Source organism: Ambystoma mexicanum, chromosome 6q, assembly GCF_040938575.1.
Source record: "Ambystoma mexicanum isolate Mex_15411 chromosome 6q, UKY_AmexF1_1, whole genome shotgun sequence".
In the NCBI taxonomy this organism is placed as follows: domain Eukaryota; kingdom Metazoa; phylum Chordata; class Amphibia; order Caudata; family Ambystomatidae; genus Ambystoma; species Ambystoma mexicanum.
The window spans coordinates 970,674,844-970,692,167 of NC_090937.1; the positions used below are offsets into that span (position 1 = coordinate 970,674,844).

The following is a 17,324-nucleotide window of genomic DNA, read 5'->3' on the forward strand; positions in this document are numbered from 1 at the left end:
ATTCATGTCACCTCCTACTATAACCCCCACCACATCTTGACACAGAGCTCCAGCAAGGAACCAACTCATGTTTACACAGTGGAATGTACAGCACCCCAAGACATGTGCCTACACTTTATTGTCCTCACACCACAGATACACCAGCGCAACTTTCCATGGTCTCCTTAAGTACTACTCTACCAGACACCACATACAACCACTGTGAGGAATTTTGGGCGGTTTCAATGGCTGGTGATAATGTGCTTGTTAACTTGTAGAACTGCCCGTTGGAGTCAAGGAGACAACAAATTAATGAAGCTTACAGCTTCTAAGACTTGCAATGTATTTCTTCCTAGCCATAATGAGAAAAGTATTTTTAACTCGCTCCCCAAGCTCAATTGATGTTTCTCCACGACCCAATTTTAAATTTCTTAATTTTTGGCAGTAGAAATGACCAGTTTAGCCCACCTGTTGCAGGAGTTCCTCCTTAATATTAGCAAAGGATGCAGTACCCGGGAGATACAACAGCTGATATGATGTATGCAATTCTCCTTTCAAAAGGGGGTCTAAATAATAGATTTTAAAATCATCCCCCCAGTTGAATTGGCAGACTAGCATTTAAAAATTTAGGAAAACATTTCCTAGATCGTTACTCTCTTTGTAAGGCTGCAGAATTCCCTCAGGAATTCTATTCTGGGTTTTTCTTGAGCTGCTAAATGTTTTTCTAGCCCTATTTGTAGCCTTTTCTCAGCTTCGATTTGGTGATTGGCTAATCGGGCAAGAACCTCTTCTATATATGCCTTTGTATCAAGAGAAGATATGGTATCACTTGATCCTCTTTAATTGGCTCTATGGTGGGATTTCCCAACCAAACCAAAACTAAGAAAAGTCAAAGTCCACAAGTTCAATTTAGGAATCTGTCTGTGTCCAAAACCTAAACTTGCCCTCACTACGAATCTTATACAACATATAGGGATGTCAGCAATAAACAAAATTTGTGCTTGCTCAGCATTAAGTTCAGAACTTGGTCCAGCTCATAGCTTTCTTTTAACTCCCTTGCCCAAGTGTAAAGCAGTTTGAACAAAAGTAATAAGAAATGTCTTGAGTCCAAAACACAGTTCAAGCACAAAATATCCTGAGGCCCTTTCCTTCGGCAATAAGTAGTCCTCACCTCAGGGATTCCTTCCCTAAAATATGATTCCTGTTCAACGTTGATAATAGGTTGTTATATTGGTGTTTCCCACTTTTCTTAAGATTCTGTGCCGCACTTGTACGCCTGGTATATAGCTGGTCTTTGGATCACAAAATGTTCTGGTTGAAAATAGCAGTTCAATTATATTCACCTTTTTGAAGTTCGCTTCCCAAGGTTTCCTTCACTTCAGGTAACAGCACACATTGTGTTCGCTGGTTGTGTTAAAGATTAATTCACTTTAAAATGTGTTAATTATTGGTTTAATTAAATTCACACTTGATTGTTCAGCACCAGTAATATAAAAGAGTTATGTGTGTGATGTAGGTTTTATTCACTGTATCAATTGGCTCACGGTATATTCAAGTGCTTGGGAAAGCTTTCTTTCTTTTAGAATCATCCCAAGTGATGACTTCCTTTTTTACAGCATTCGAAATAATGCAAATATATTGTTGAAACGCTTGTTTTTGCGTTTGGCAACAAGGTTTCTCAGCAAATGATACTGTTGTTATTTTCAATTGATTTTACTGAAATAAGTCTTTAAAGTTTGCCTTTAAATGTGGCCAGCGTTTGGAGGACCACTCCGTAACAAAGTATTCACTCTGCTTTATGAGCTAACATGCTTTAATGTTCACTGCTTCATTTCATTCGCGCGACCATTCTGATACAAAATATCCTTACGCGCAGCTTCAAACACTTGCATACCAGGTTCTGTTTATCTAGAAACTCACTGGTTGCTTCAATGCGAGTTCCTGCAGTGTAGATCTTCCAGCTTTTGGGTCTTTAATTCAGGACTCTCTCTCCTGCCCCCAGGCACTCCTGCATTGGTTTGTGTCCCCAGGACCAGGAAAACGAGCATGTTGAGCAACCTCCGACCCTACCTCAAAAACCCTTGCTTAGCACCACCAGTCTCTCAGGATCCTAATGTGCTATCAGCCATCTTCAACGATACGCTTAGCAATGCCATAAACACAATAGCCCCACTTGAAAGTAAGAAAGAAAAAAAAATCCTTTCACTGTAACTCCTGGTTCTCAGACGAACTCCAAACGCTCCGCGCACAAAAGCGTCAGTTACAAAAAAAACTGGCAAGCGGACCTAAGTGGCTTAAATAAGAACCTCTTCAAACAGATAGCTCTCCAATATAAAAAAGCTATTATCGCAGCAAAAGCGAACTCTTTTAATGATAGGATCTCCAAGGCGAACTCGCAAGCTAAAGAGATATTCACAATCTTTAACAAATTAGTCACACCCCCGGCTAGCTCAGATGAGATAAATAAAGACAAGGCGTGGTGCGCGAGAATCCAGTCCGCAATGCTCAATAAAATAGAGCTCCCCCAAAAAAAATCACAACCACTGCAAAGCCCTTCCTAACCAAAAGACTAACCCTCTAACACAAGCCAAGAGTAGTAATGCCAAACATGCCCAATTCGTCTTTAGAGGCACTACCGAATCCGAGGTCCTTGAACTCATCAAACACCTCAAACCATTGCTATGCAAAGGAGACATATGCCCCCCCAAAATTATCAAGGAATGTGCTAACGATCTCGCCCCTCTGATTACTGCCTTCATTAATGCTTCATTCAAAACAGGTTCCATACTTAACAGCCTCAAAGAAGCCTGGGTACGCCCCCTTCTAAAAAAAAACACACTTGACCCAGCTCAGCCCAACAACTACAGGCCTATAACGACACTGCCGTTCCTTCTGAAAATCTTGGACAAGGCAGCTCATAACCAGATCCAATCATACATAGAAGCCAACTCCATACTAGGTAAAGGGCAATATGGTTTCCGTGTAGGGCATGGAACAGAATCCACCCTACTAGACCCAAAAAATCAAATCTCACAGATCATGGACTAAGGTAAACCTGTCCTGCTTCTCTTTCTCGATCTATCAGCAGCGTTTGATCTGGTAGATCACAAAACACTAACTACCCATCTCACTCAGGCAGCCCAGTTCTCTAAACAAGCAGCTTCTTGGATTACGTCCTTCCTTGAAGGTAGAGCCATGACGGTCTTCTTTAACATAGCAAATGCCGACCCTACAACCATGAATTGCAAAGTTCCCCAAGGATCATGTACAGCCCCCACCCTCTATAACCTCTTCACCAAACCCCTCTTTGACCTACTTGACTTAATGGGTATAGCATATACCAATTATGCTGACGATACTCAAGTACTCCTACCACAATTTGGCTCCTATCAGCAAGTCGCCACGGCCTTATATGATATCTATGTTACAATCCAAGCTTGGATGGCTGTCAATGGCCTTTGTCTTAACAGGGACAAGACTGAAATCCTTATCCTCGGACAGAAAAACACAATAACAAAGCTAAGTTCCCAATATGCCAATTTTAACATAGATAACTCCACCATCACTTTATCTTCATCTGTCAAGACTCTAGGTGTCCACATTGATGCAAACCTTATCAATGAACAAACAAGTTACCACCATAGCTTCTGTGTCAGCCTACAGCACCAATCTTATCAATGCCATTAAACCTTACCTATCTGCACATAACTGCCTTGCAATAGCCAGAACAACAATAGGCGCCAAACTCGATTATTGCAAGGCTATCCTGGCTGGCACCTCCTCCAAAAACATACACAGATTACAAACCACACAAAACAGCCAGACAAGCGGCACGGTGGCTACAGGTCAAAGACCGCATTACTCTCATAATCCTCACTATCACACACAGATGCATCAACAACACAGTGTCACGGCCATTGACCGCTGGCGGTTGTGGAGGAGGTGGAGGTTGGGCCGCCATTAGACCATGCCGCCACATATTTTGTTACGTGTAGGCAGCGGTCTAGTGTTGCTTCCAAGATGGCCACCGCCGGATAGTATTTACTATACGGCGGTAGGGCGGCTCGGCGCGTTGCATCGAATTGTTTCTTCTCCGTTGCTTGCGCTCCTTAGTGCTCTCTCTGGGCGTGTTGTTTGGGCTGTTTTGTTTTCTTGCCTCTCCTTTGGTCCTCCCCGTTTGGATTCTTTTCTTCCTTATTTTTCCCCGCTTGCCCTATCATTTTTCTTGGGTATTTTTGTTCTGCTCCTATTCCCGCCTCCCTTGCTCCTCCTCCTTTCTTTCTGCCACTTCGGCTCCCGAGGGGGTATTTTTCATCCGTTTGTTCCTTGTCAGGGTTCTTACCCTTAGTTCTGCTCTCAGCTGCACACGGTGAATCTTGGAGTCCTTCGACGCTATTCCTTCCGGTCCTGACCAGCCAGCTTCCTTCTCATCCGTCATCGGTCTCTACTGCAGTGTCATCCGTGGCCATCTCCATTCCAACCAGGGTTTTTTTCTGCCAAAGGCTTTTTCCCCTGTTGGCTGTCACGGAGGAGGGTCACAGTGAGTCCCAGACTCTGGGTCACGGTGGCTTCTTTCCGAGGCAGACCGTATCTGCATGAAAAGAAAAAGCCCACCTCCCAAAAACTTCGAAGAAGGAAGTCGGACATACCCACGTCACCAGGTGAGGAAGAGGAGGTGGAGGAAAGGTCGGTGGAATTGCTACATTCTAGCACTGAAGACGTTAGCACTGAAAGCCAGCTACCTAGCATTGATACACAGCTCCCACATATCTAGCTGAAGCTATATCAAGAACTTCCTCAACGCGCCCTACCAGAACTCCGTACACCAACCAGTTACACATACCACGCATCAGGAGAGCTACAACCGGAGGGCTAGGCTTCTCATACATTGCACCTAAATTATGGAACTCACTCCCTGCCCCCCTCAGAGCTGAAGCATCCATCTCTGCTTTCCATAAAAACCTCAACGCCACTCTCCTGAACCAACGCTGCTACTACATACACTGTTCCTAATATGTATATTGTAATATAAATGTGACCGTATCTGCATGAAAAGAAAAAGCCCACCTCCCAAAAACTTCGAAGAAGGAAGTCGGACATACCCACGTCACCAGGTGTGGAGGAGGAGGTGGAGGAAAGGTCGGGGGAATTGCTACATTCTAGCACTGAAGACGTTAGCACTGAAAGCCAGCTACCTAGCATTGATAGTTTGCAACGCCACAAAGAAGTCATGGCCACCCCACAACAACTCCAAGAGCTGGTGGCCGCCGTCCAAAACCTCAATGTTGAGGTTCAAGCATTAAAGACCGACAATGCGGCTCTCCTGCAAACAGTAGCTGCCAGGGAACAACAGGCACAGGATTTACCGCTTTTACCTCTGGTTTCAGGAAAGTTCGATGGCTCAGATGTAAGGTGAAGGATTTCCTGGATGCCTGTAACTTTCACTTTAAGTTTAGACAGAATGCATATTCAACTGATCATACAAAGGTGGGGTTTATGATCACCCACATGACGGGTAATGCCCTGTCTTGGGCAACCCCACTGGTGTCCCGAGATGATCCAGTCCTTCAAGATTACACCGCTTTCAAGGATCTGGTACGGCAGGCTTTCCTCTGAACTGAGAGCGTGCATGTGGCCAGCGAAGACCTTCTGGATGTACGTCAAGGTAGCTCGGATTTACTCAAATATATATCCACCTTTAAGAAGTTGGCGGCAGAGGCCGGCTGGCCCGATACGGTACAATACACTGTATTCCGTAGGGGTGTTCGGGAGGAGTTAAAAGATGAACTCATCAGAACAGCTCGGCCTGATACTTTCTCGGACCTCCTTACTGCAGTCCAAAGGATTGATTTCCGACTCCTAGAACGGAAGAATGAGAAGAAGAAGAGTCGAAGCATGACATCCTATCCTGAACCACGCTCCTCAACCTCCTCATCTGCTACGCGAGCCACTGGAACCCTGTACAGCTTCCAGGATCTCTGATATGATGGGCATCGGGTAACGGTCCTTTATTGTCACTTTGTTCATCCCCCTATAGTCGATGCAGGGTCTCAGTTCTTTCGTCTCTCTTTTGGGTATAAAAAACAAAGAGGCTCTGGCTGGCGATTTTGACAGGTGTATAAGTCCGTTGGCATGGTTATCGTCCAGATATTTCCAGAGTACAGCCTTCTCGGACACAGAAAGAGGATACATTCTCCCAAAAGGAACCAACGCCTGGGGAACTAGGTCAATGGCACAATCCTCGGGTCTATGAGCGGGAAGCTGAATGGGAACCTGCTCCTGGAAGACCTCAGCAAATTCTGAATAGCTCCCGGGAATGCAATGGATAGAACTCCCTTCGGTAACCGCCACAGTCCTTACCTCTTCAAATGAAGGCTCAGGTAGGCATTCTTTTTGACAATATCTTGAGTGAAAACTCAACAGGTTGTTGATCCAATCCACTGTAGGGTTGTGTCTACGGAGCCATCCTATTCCCAGTATTACCGGAAAATGAGCTGCACGGATTATGTCAAAGGTGATTGACTCTGTATGCTGCTGTATGGATACTACGACTTCTTCCGTAGTATGCGTAATGAGACCAGAACATAAAGGGGTTCCATCTACCCCTTCCACCTTTTGGTCTTCTTTCTTAGCAATCCTGAGAAGACCCACCTTATCCGTCCATAAGGTATCCAAAAAATTTCCGGCTGCCCCACAATCTAGCAATGCTTGGGTGTCAACTTCCTTTTTTCTGAAGTGTATCTTAATGGCTATAACCATAAGACGTACATCATCTGTCACTTGAGAAGAGGTAACTGAGAGATTAGCATAGGAGCAAGCATAAGCCCCTCGATAGTCCGTCCTACCAACTACCGAGGGCGTTCGTTTCCCGACCTCCTTGGGGGCACATCAGGACAATCTCGCAGCAGGTGGGTTGCAGAACCACAGTACTAACATAGGTTTCCTTCTCGTCTCCTCTTTTTCTCTTCGGCGGTTAAAGGTGCTCTATTGTTTCCGATTTGCATGGGTTCTTCACCGGTAGTCTTTACGAAACTGGATTTATGAAATGCCTATCATCTGCTCCGCATAAGATCCGGGGATGAGTGGAAGACCGCCTTTCGCACACCTTACGGTCTGTTCGAGTACTAAGTTATGCCATTTGGCCTAGTAAATGCTCCATCGATTTTCCAGCGGTTTATGGACCGGCTATTTTCAGATTTGTTGGGTCAAACTACGTTGGTCTATCTGGATGACATTCTGGTTCTCTCACGTCATCAGGAGGAACAACACTTACATGTTAAGGAAGTCTTACACCGACTACAGCATCATCATCTATTGATTAAGCCAGAAAAATGCGCCTTCTCCCAATCTTCTCTGTCTTACCTGGGATTCATTCTGTCCAAGGATAGGATTATTATGGATCCTAGAAAGGTAGATGCCATAGTCTCCTGGCCAGCCCCTGCGTCAGTGAAAGACATCCAGCGGTTTTTGGGTCTAGTGAATTTTTATTGAAAGTTCATTCCTGAGTTCTCCAGGCTTGCTCTTCCCATAACCTCATTGCTAAAGAAGTCCTCCGGACCTTTCGTTTGGTCCAAATAAGCTAATGCCAGTTTCCTTGATCTTAAGCAAAGATTCTGATCTACCCCGATATTACGACAACCCGATCAGTTACAGCCCTTTATAGTGGAGACGGATGCCTCGCCAGCTGCTGTGGGTGCTGTTCTCCTTCAAGGCAACCCAGACCAGGAGTATCCGATTGCCTATTTTTCAAAGACACTGAGTCCCAGCCAACGCAATTACTCGGTCATTGAAAAGGAACTCCTTGCTATGAAGTTAGCATGCTTGGAGTGGAGGCATTTGCTACAGGGAAGCAATCACCCCTTTTTGATATGAACGGATCACAAGAATCTGCAAATTCTTAAACAGCAGGAATGTTACAACACTCGACAAGCAAGGTGGGCTCATTTCTTTGCCCAATTTGACTTCTCCATCACATTTATTCCCGGTTCGCAAAATCAGATCGCTGATGCCTTATCTCGTCGAGACGATGTTGACACCTCCTACAAGAAGGAGCTGATGTTCACCCATACTCGGATCCTAGCTGTGACAACCTCCTTTTTGCAAGATGTTAGAGAATCCACTGCTGCAATTCCAGTCCAAGGCCTCGGAGACCAGCCCGTCGAGGTGAAGGACGGCTTGTATTTTATAGGCGGAAGACTATTCATCCCCACCAAACCACTTAGACAACGGGTCCTTCAGTGGTGCCATGACTCCAAGATTGCTGGTCATCGAGGAGTGCGGGGTACCCTTGAATTGGTTCAGAGGTCATTTATATGGCCCGAGATGAGAGCCGATACTCAGACTTATGTACAGGCCTGCTTGAAGTGTCTCCAAAATAAATATTCTACCCAAAGGCCGTTGGGGTTATTGCAACAGGATTAGGCCCCTTCTGGTCCTTGGAAACAAATATCTACTGACTTTATCGTAGATCTGCCAGCATCTCGGGGTTACACCTGCATAATTGTCACCGTGGATTCTCTCACCAAACTCGCTAATTTTTCTCCTTTAGCCAAGCTACCGTCAGCTTCGGAGATGGCCGAAGTATTCCTTAAAGACATCTTTGCATGGTCTCCCTCAGAAGATTGTGTCAGATCGAGGGAGCCAATACACTTCCAAAGTTTGGGCTCCCATGTGTAGCTTGTTGGGTATCGAGAGAGCGCTGTCCTCGGGATTCCATCCCCAGTCTAATGGCCAAACAGAAAGGTTAAATGGGACATTGGAACAGTACCTAAGGTGCTTTATGAACCGGCAGCAGGACAACTGGGTAGACCTACTCCCCACCGCCGAGTTTGCCTGTAATAACTTGGTACATACAGCTATCGGAATTAGCCCTTTTTTTGCACCTATGGGTACCATCCACAAGCCTTCGTACCTACCTATTGGAACGACACCAAAATTCCATCTCTTGAATCCACTTTGGAGCAGCTCAAGGAAGCTCAAAAGACTGCCAGAGACAGCCTCCTAGAAGCTAGCAGACATTACAAAGAGCAAGCGGATAAACATCGAAGGCCAGTCCCTGCGTGGAGTAAGGGCTCCAAAGTCATGTTATCCACTAGGTTCTTGCCTCATTGGGTTCGTCCTTCAAAACTCTCCCCTCGATTCATTGGTCCTTTCGAGATACAGTCAAGGATTAATCCAGTGGCATACAGACTGAAGTTGCCTAAGGCACTGAGAAGGATCCATCCAGTGTTTCACTCCTCTCTGCTACGCCCGTATTTCCCGGACGTTAGGAAGCAGGAAGGTCCAAAACTATGGACCTTACCTAATCAAGCCTCAGACGAAATATGAAGTCTCTCAGATTTGTGACTCCCGGTATTACAGAGGTCGTCTAGAATATCTAGTCCACTGGAAAGGATACACGTCATCTGAAGATACCTGGGAACCTTTTTCTCATGTTCATGCATCCCGCTTACTGCACAAGTTTCACAGATTGCATCCAGGTAAACCTGGGGGCCATACCTTTTAGGAGGGGGCATACTGTCATGGCCGTTGACCGCTGGCGGTTGTGGAGGAGGTGGAGGTTGGGCCGCCATTAGACCATGCCGCCACGTATTTTGTTACGTGTAGGCAACTGTCTAGTGTTGCTTCCAAGATGGCTGCCGCCGGATAGTATTTACTATACGGCGGTAGGGCGGCTCGGCGCGATGCATCGAATTGTTTCTTCTCTGTTGCTTGCGCTCCTTAGTGCTCTCTCTGGGCGTGTTGTTCGCCTGTTTTGTTTTATTGCCTCTCCTTTGGTCCTCCCCGTTTGGATTATTTTCTTCCTTATTTTTCCCCGCTTGTCCTATCATTTTTCTTGGGTATTTTTGTTCTGCTCCTATTCCCGCCTCCCTTGCTCCTCCCCCTTTCTTTCTGCCACTTCGACTCCTGAGGGGGTATTTTTCATCCGTTTGTTCCTTGTCAGGGTTCTTACCCTTAGGTCTGCTATCAGCTGCACACGGTGAATCTTGGAGTCCTTCGACGCTATTCCTTCCGGTCCTGACCAGCCAGCATCCTTCTCATCCGTCATCAGTCTCTGCTGCAGTGTCATCCGCGACCATCTCCATTCCAACCAGGGTTTTTGTCTGCCAAAGGCTTTTTCCCCTGCTGGCTGTCACGGAGGGGGGTCACGGTGAGTCCCAGACTCTGGGTCACGGTGGCTTCTTTCCGAGGCAGACCGTATCTGCATGAAAAGAAAAAGCCCACCTCCCAAAAACTTCGAAGAAGGAAGTCGGACATACCCACGTCACCAGGTGAGGAAGAGGAGGTGGAGGAAAGGTCGGTGGAATTGCTACATTCTAGCACTGAAGACGTTAGCACTGAAAGCCAGCTACCTAGCATTGATACACAGCTCCCACATATCTAGCTGAAGCTATATCAAGAACTTCCTCAACGCGCCCTACCAGAACTCCGTACACCAACCAGTTACACATACCACGCATCAGGAGAGCTACAACCGGAGGGCTAGGCTTCTCATACATTGCACCTAAATTATGGAACTCACTCCCTGCCCCCCTCAGAGCTGAAGCATCCATCTCTGCTTTCCGTAAAAACCTCAAGGCCACTCTCCTGAACTAACGCTGCTACTACATACACTGTTCCTAATATGTATATTGTAATATAAATGTAATATAAATAGAATGTAATCTATGTACGTATATTGTATCCTTTCTCTACATTACTTGACAATTTTAATATTATTTTATACAAACTGCTCACGATATGTAACAAATGTCGATGTGATATTCTTCTGTATCTAAGCATGTTTCTGTAACAAGTGCCATGATGCCTATGGGCTGCTGTGCGCTATATAAATACGAATAAAACAAACAAACAAACAATAGAAAAAAGGGCAGCCTCCCAGCACGTCTCCTCTTTCACGCTTCCCTCGATTGCACAGAAGCCCAGCTCTCGGGCCACTCTTCCTTGAATCATAAGCGTGATGCACACGGACAGCTCCTCGCTGTCCCTCTTGGCCTCTCTGCTGCTGAGAATTCACTGCCACTACTCTGGTCCAAACATCCTCTCTGAGTCTCATTAGGTGGGGCTTTTTATAAACCTGCAGCCCTTTAACAAGCTGCAGGTGCGAGTTCATATTCAGCCCTGCCTGACCTTCATTAAGGGGACTTGCCTGGCCTCCACTGCTCTCAGCAGTCCTCTTCTTCGTTTCAGTACCTAAGTGGTGATAGCAACTAGTCATTACTGCTCATAGTTGCCTCTTCCTCGTCTCAGTATTTTTCACAGTCATGTTTGAAGAAGTCAGTGGAGTTGGTTTGTAATGCCACTTGAAGACGGGGGGTGGGTTGGTTTGTTTTGTTCATTTTCAGGGAAAGGGGGATACCATGTCTGTCATAAGGGTACCCCACTCCCAGTACCCTACAGACACTCCACCCAGCTCATCCTCCATCGCTTGTCCACCCCCCAGGTAGGGATCCAAAAGTGATGGCCTTTCCCTGGCTACCTGCATATTCCATGGAGAATAGGAAGGGAGAATACCCTCAGGTTTCACACACTACACAATCAATTTACATTACGATGTTGGTGAGCACATTAACCACTACTTCAGACCACTCACAAAATATCTAAATGTGCACACCACTCAGGGCCATACCTTTCCAGATCTTCACACATCAGCATTGCAACAAAGCAACGTTGCCCTGATCTCTATACTCCTATGGCAGCTCCATGCCCCAACTCCAGGTCTTGGAAATTTTGAAGCGCAAAGAGATCACACAAATGGCAAAAGTTGTGCTATACAAGACCCAGTAACATAGCATGGCATGGAATGGCACAGCAAAGATTTTCACTCATTCTTGTGTGGGACAGAGCTCTGCCAGGCCAGGCACCTCCAGTGACTGTCAGAAGGTGTGGAGTAAATTAATGTTGGTTCTGCTACAGTCCATCTGCTGTACTAAAATGGATGGTGCATCTGGCGGTGGGTGAGAATGTATATCCTCCTGTCCTTAGTTGCTAATCTCCAAGGACATTTCATTGATGCACAAGGGAAGGTGCTGCCGTTGACGAAGCGATTTTAACAAAGTAATTGGCAAGCCCTTGTTAAGGTGCAGTTCATCATCCGAATCCTGTCCACCTCAAGAAGGTTCTGAAGGGGAGCAATGCACAATCAGAAGTGGCAGAGATTTTCAGGAGAGGGGGAGGTAAAGCACAAATAGCTGAGAATTGTTGTGCGCCTGCTATACCACATCTGACCGAGGGACCGATGGACACAAACTCGGTGATTAGGGAGACTTCCTGAACATCTCTCAGAGACTTGCAACACTGTAAAACTAACAATCCTAAATCTTGCAGATCACTGTAGCCACATGCTACAAGGCACTGAAGCATGAAAGTAGCAAGTCAGGATGAGTGCAGTCCACCTTTAGTACAAAGATAACATTTGAGAAGAACAATCATGGCCACAAATGCAGGTTTGCAGGCTCTGGTTAGTCCATGTGCGTCACATATGCTTGGGGAACAATGTAAGTGCATGAGTGTGGTACACAGAGCCCAGCCTGGTGCCATGCCTTGTGTGTACAATTAAGATACAACACACATGGGTTACAGCCTTTGCCCAGGTTTAGTCTTTGTGCATGGTACATATGGTGAATGCCCTGCAACCATGCAATGTGTGTACTACCGAGGTACCCAAAACACGGCCTGCTGTCTTTGGCAACGGACCATGTTTAGTGAATTTGTGTCACTAATATATACACAAATCAGGCAGAAGTCTTTGGCAATGGGTCCTGTTTATTGCAAGTGGTAAACATGACACTGTTTTGTTTTTTGTATCACACACCTAAAACCTGAAGGCATTTGGGTATTTTAAACATGTGCCTTTGAGTTGCAGTCAATGTTTAGCACATGTTAATGACATACAGACACACACCACATCCTGCCAGATAACTCATGCAATGTCGGCAGCTTTCAGATGTGTGGCATGCTTTGTGTATGAGGGTGATTCACACAGGTAATGGTCATCTGCCAGTTAGATACACCTTTTAGGTGTGTTTTTGGTTGCAGGTTTTCAGGGTTCCTAATACCACTTCTAAGTAATCTATCGTAAAGGCAATCCAAACCATCACATCGTCGTAGGATTGGCAGTGTGGCACATGTTGTTACAGAAGTCTGAGCCATGGGTGGATCTCTCAACACTGGTCCTTTCTGAGGGTTTCAGGGACAGTCTTGTGGGGTTCATTGTTAGCTGACCACCTTGCTGTTCTAGTGCCATGGTCACTGGGATATTCCCCTTCTTGGTAACACTTTCTTAGCCTTCCTGTCTCTTGGTAAGATTGCACAGTTCTGTACTTAATCTCTCTGGCTAATAGATGTATCTCCTCCCCTTCTACAAGGTCATGGTCTTGGAACACTACCCCCCCCAGCTTTCTTCTTCACCCTCCCCAGATGACATTGATTCTCCCCTTCTCTAACCCCCTCAAATAACTATTTCTCCTCCTTCCTCATTAACTCTCTTCAGGTAGTAATACATCTCATTTTTGCCTCTTTAAAACTCTCCCTGCAACATCCTCAGAAATTCCCATTCCTGAGGGTACCAATTCTCCCTAAAGACCCCTCAACAACTGCCACCTACAGGTGATGCCAGTTCTCCTTTCAATAACTGTCTCTCTACATATGGTAACAAGTTTCCGCCAATACAACCAACCCCACACCTCCAACACTCTCCTCCTAGCTTTCTGTCCCTCAATATAGACCACTACCCGCCAATTTCCTCCAAACACCTTCATCCAGCTTCTTCTTGAATCCCTCCTCCCCTTTGGCGGAGCAGGCTGATTTTTATAGTCTGCTCTATCCTCCCGTTTGGATGGTTCTTAGAGACATGGACTGTTCCCGTTTACTGTGGGCTAGACTGGTTGTGGCTGCGCCATATGCATAATGTCTGGTAATCAATCAATAGTCGGTTTATTTTCAGCATTGCCATAGAAGCTTACACACACAAACAGTGAAACAAAATTACATTCTTAGTACAATCACCATAAAATAAATCAAACTAGGAGCAATTCCAAAATAGACATTCCACATAAAATTAATCACTGATTGCAATAAAAGCCCACACAATCGTAACATCTAATATTAATTCACAGTACACATTTTACCTAGAAAACTGTACAAGTATCGACCTAATGAACCCACTAAGGAGGATTATGCAGATCTTATTCGCAAAGCGCGATAAACGGCCTGCGCATAAGCACCATGAGCTGAACATTCCAAGAGCGAATAGTAGTCTATAAAAAACCACAGATGCAATAAACGGAATTGTACACTCTGATCAAATAAATACCATAGTTAATTTGTGAAAGCAGTTTTTAAAAGTCTGATCGTCTACTGTGTTTCACATAATGTTAATAGATGTTTCTTTCTTAATGTCCATGCGTTCAATAAGATGATGTATACAATAGTAATGGTATCTTGAGACTCGCTGAGCTTCAAACGGATAGGTGCATCTCCCATTGTTCTTATTTTGTGCCTTTTTAAGAGTCTTCTCAATGTCTTCTTAATTGCTTGTAAAGGGGACAAAGAAACAAAAAGTGACATTTATCTTCGTCCCACTGAGCACATAGGGAGATCTTAGGGGGAGGTTTCCTGGCCCCATTGGCCAGTAAATAAAAACCGTGGCAATGTCTAAACGCCATTTTGCAAATAGAATGTATTTGTATTTCTTACAGGAAAGTCGATATTCTTTTGGGCCTTTGGGCCAGGTTTTAGCAGCAGGAATTGCAATCTGTTGTTTTAATGCCCAGTCGTTGAGCACAGACATCACTGGAGCTTTGCAATGGTGCCCATGTTTACAGGGATCATTCTGTAAGCTCAAGAGATCCAGGCACATGGACATTTCTTTGATCTGCTTGAGGCATGGGATTTCCATTGCATCATGGTCTTTCAACATATCACATAGTACAGCTGGATACATAGACAGTGCAGGTGTATTCACAGCCACAACCAGTACAAGAATGGACTTAGCTTAATGCCTAGTATTATGCCAAATGCAACTCTCACAGGAGCGACCGGTGCAATAGACTGTGGTCCCAGGAGGCGTTGTAACATTTTATTTTCTCTTCTTTGCAATGTGGCTGGGTAATAGTACTCCCCTACTTGTGCACCGGCAAGAAGTTTAAATTCTGAAACCCTGTCAATGGCCGTTTTAATAGATTTATATCAAGTCCTGCTGCCACCAGGGATTTTAAAACGGCCATAGACGTGTGAAGTCTCCTTCCCTCCCATTTAGAGGCCTGCTGACATTGCCTGTAAAGTGGGTTCCTCAATACTCCAAAGTTTAAATAAAAAGTCGGAAAATCCTTTTAATAGCAAGGAAAGCTGTTCGGTATGAATGTAGTGTTTTCCTTGTGCGATGTGGTAATTTTGTAATCTATGTGACACTAGCGGGAACGAGAGAGCAGTGTTTATTTTGTCACTCACTCAAACAATCCACAAACGTTTCTTTGCATTATGTTTGCGTGCCGAGTGCAGCTTTGCATTTACGGGACTCCAGCAGCCTACTACAGTCGGATGTCTGTTCTCAAATATTTTCACACTTGCCAGTGAATTCATAATGTTGCAACTTTATTCAGAGACGTTTTTATGGGAGGGGCCCCACAAGGTAGCCTGATCTTAAGAAGTAAGATTCCATTGTTCACCAGACTTAAATAGCACAAGCCAGGATATTTAATGGAATTCAGATAAGGCACTAAACCTGTTGTCTGTTTTGACAAGTACGTTGGGCCTTGTTCAAGTCATCATGTAATGCTTTCTGTGTTCACTGTGATATACATAGTTTGTGTGTTCCTTATGCATAACTCCTGTAGCATTTTTTCCTTCCTGTGGGAATTATTTTGATCATGTGCAATAGCTAAAGTTGAAATGCATATTGACAAATTGAGTGCCACAATGGTTCAGAAGTTAGCTCGGTGTGTTAAGCACTCATTGCAGAGATATGTGTTCATATGCAAGATTAGAATTGCACATTCCAGCATTGCTGGCTGAGCCTTTCCTATGTCTGAAGTTTATAAACCTACCTGCATATCTACTTAGTTTTGCAGCACAACAGGTGTTTTTATCGGCAATGTACCTACAATAGATAGCGGTTGCTATAAAAACTAACCTATCATCCGTATGGTGAAAATCTAGAAATTGGTTTGTTCAGATGGGGTGCTGTAAAATCTAGGCAATCACCTTCAGCGATGAGCATAAACTGTTAGTCCAACAGGCGAATAAGTGTCCAATTCAAGACTGTGGAACCAAGCATTCATGATTGTATCCTGGCTTTTCCAACAGATCAGACAGTGATCCTGGGCAAATCAGCTAATATCTCTTACATTACTGTGCTGTCTTCGGTGAGGTTTGCCTTCTTGCATGCTGGTAGCATTGGTTAGCCCATTACTTGATCTTTCTTCTTATGTAGGGCATTTGGGTGGAAGGGGTGGTAGACAGAAGAGAGCGGACCAGATGTTGCAGGCCTCAGGCAAGTATACTTTAAGGTCTGCTCGTTTGACACAAAAAATTGTTGCTTTTTTGTAAAAGTCAGGTTTTTCTGCACATTTATGAATGACAATTTCGCAAGCCACTGTTTTGGAAGTATTTAAAGTATTTAAAATACAAAAGACAAACCCAGATTAAATCTGTTCAATCACATCGATTGGTATGCTGGTATTTATATACTTCTCTTGATGATGGACAGAATGAGTTAGAATCATTCACATTTTGTGTAACACACTTCTATAATATTTAGTTTTTTTAAAAATTGTCATGTTTGGTAATGTGATTTCCAAGTCAGTTTTATAAAATGAGATTATTTTTATTCAGGGTAAGAACTGGAAAAGAAAGTGTTCAAATGCAGAGTTGACACAAATCACAGTTTCATCCCTTAAATATTGTGTAATCCTTGGCATCTCATTTAATCTTGTATTGCCTAACTTCTCAAAATTTCCAGTCACAAAACCTTCCAAAATTGTCAGCACTTCAGAGTGATTTCCTTCTGAGGGTATGATCTTCAAAAAAGCCTCACTCATGGTTTCACTGGCTATAGTGTTGCTTCCACTATAATAGTGAGCATTGATATATTGAACACCACAGGCACTTGTTCCTTTGATCCCCAATGGCAACACTATTTGAAAACCATCTACCACTTCTAATCTCAGACTGTCTGGATACAGACACCTTCCTGGTAGTTTCTAATCTGCCCCCACTATCCATGCTATGGCATGTGTAGCATTCTCCTTCCTTCCAATTGGTCTATTCTAGCCATGCTTGGGCAGTTTTGCAATCCGCGAGGCAGCTAATCTGAGTTCTCTGTCTATTCTTGAATCCATGTACCT

At 44.6% G+C, this 17,324-nt stretch overlaps 1 protein-coding gene across 1 annotated transcript in view; it reads left to right on the forward strand.

Moving 5' to 3' along the window:
* The window catches only part of WWC2 (WW and C2 domain containing 2), a 2,565,136-nt gene that overhangs the window by 2,367,200 nt on the left and 180,612 nt on the right, over positions 1-17,324 (forward strand). The gene's annotated exons all lie outside the window — the stretch shown is intronic.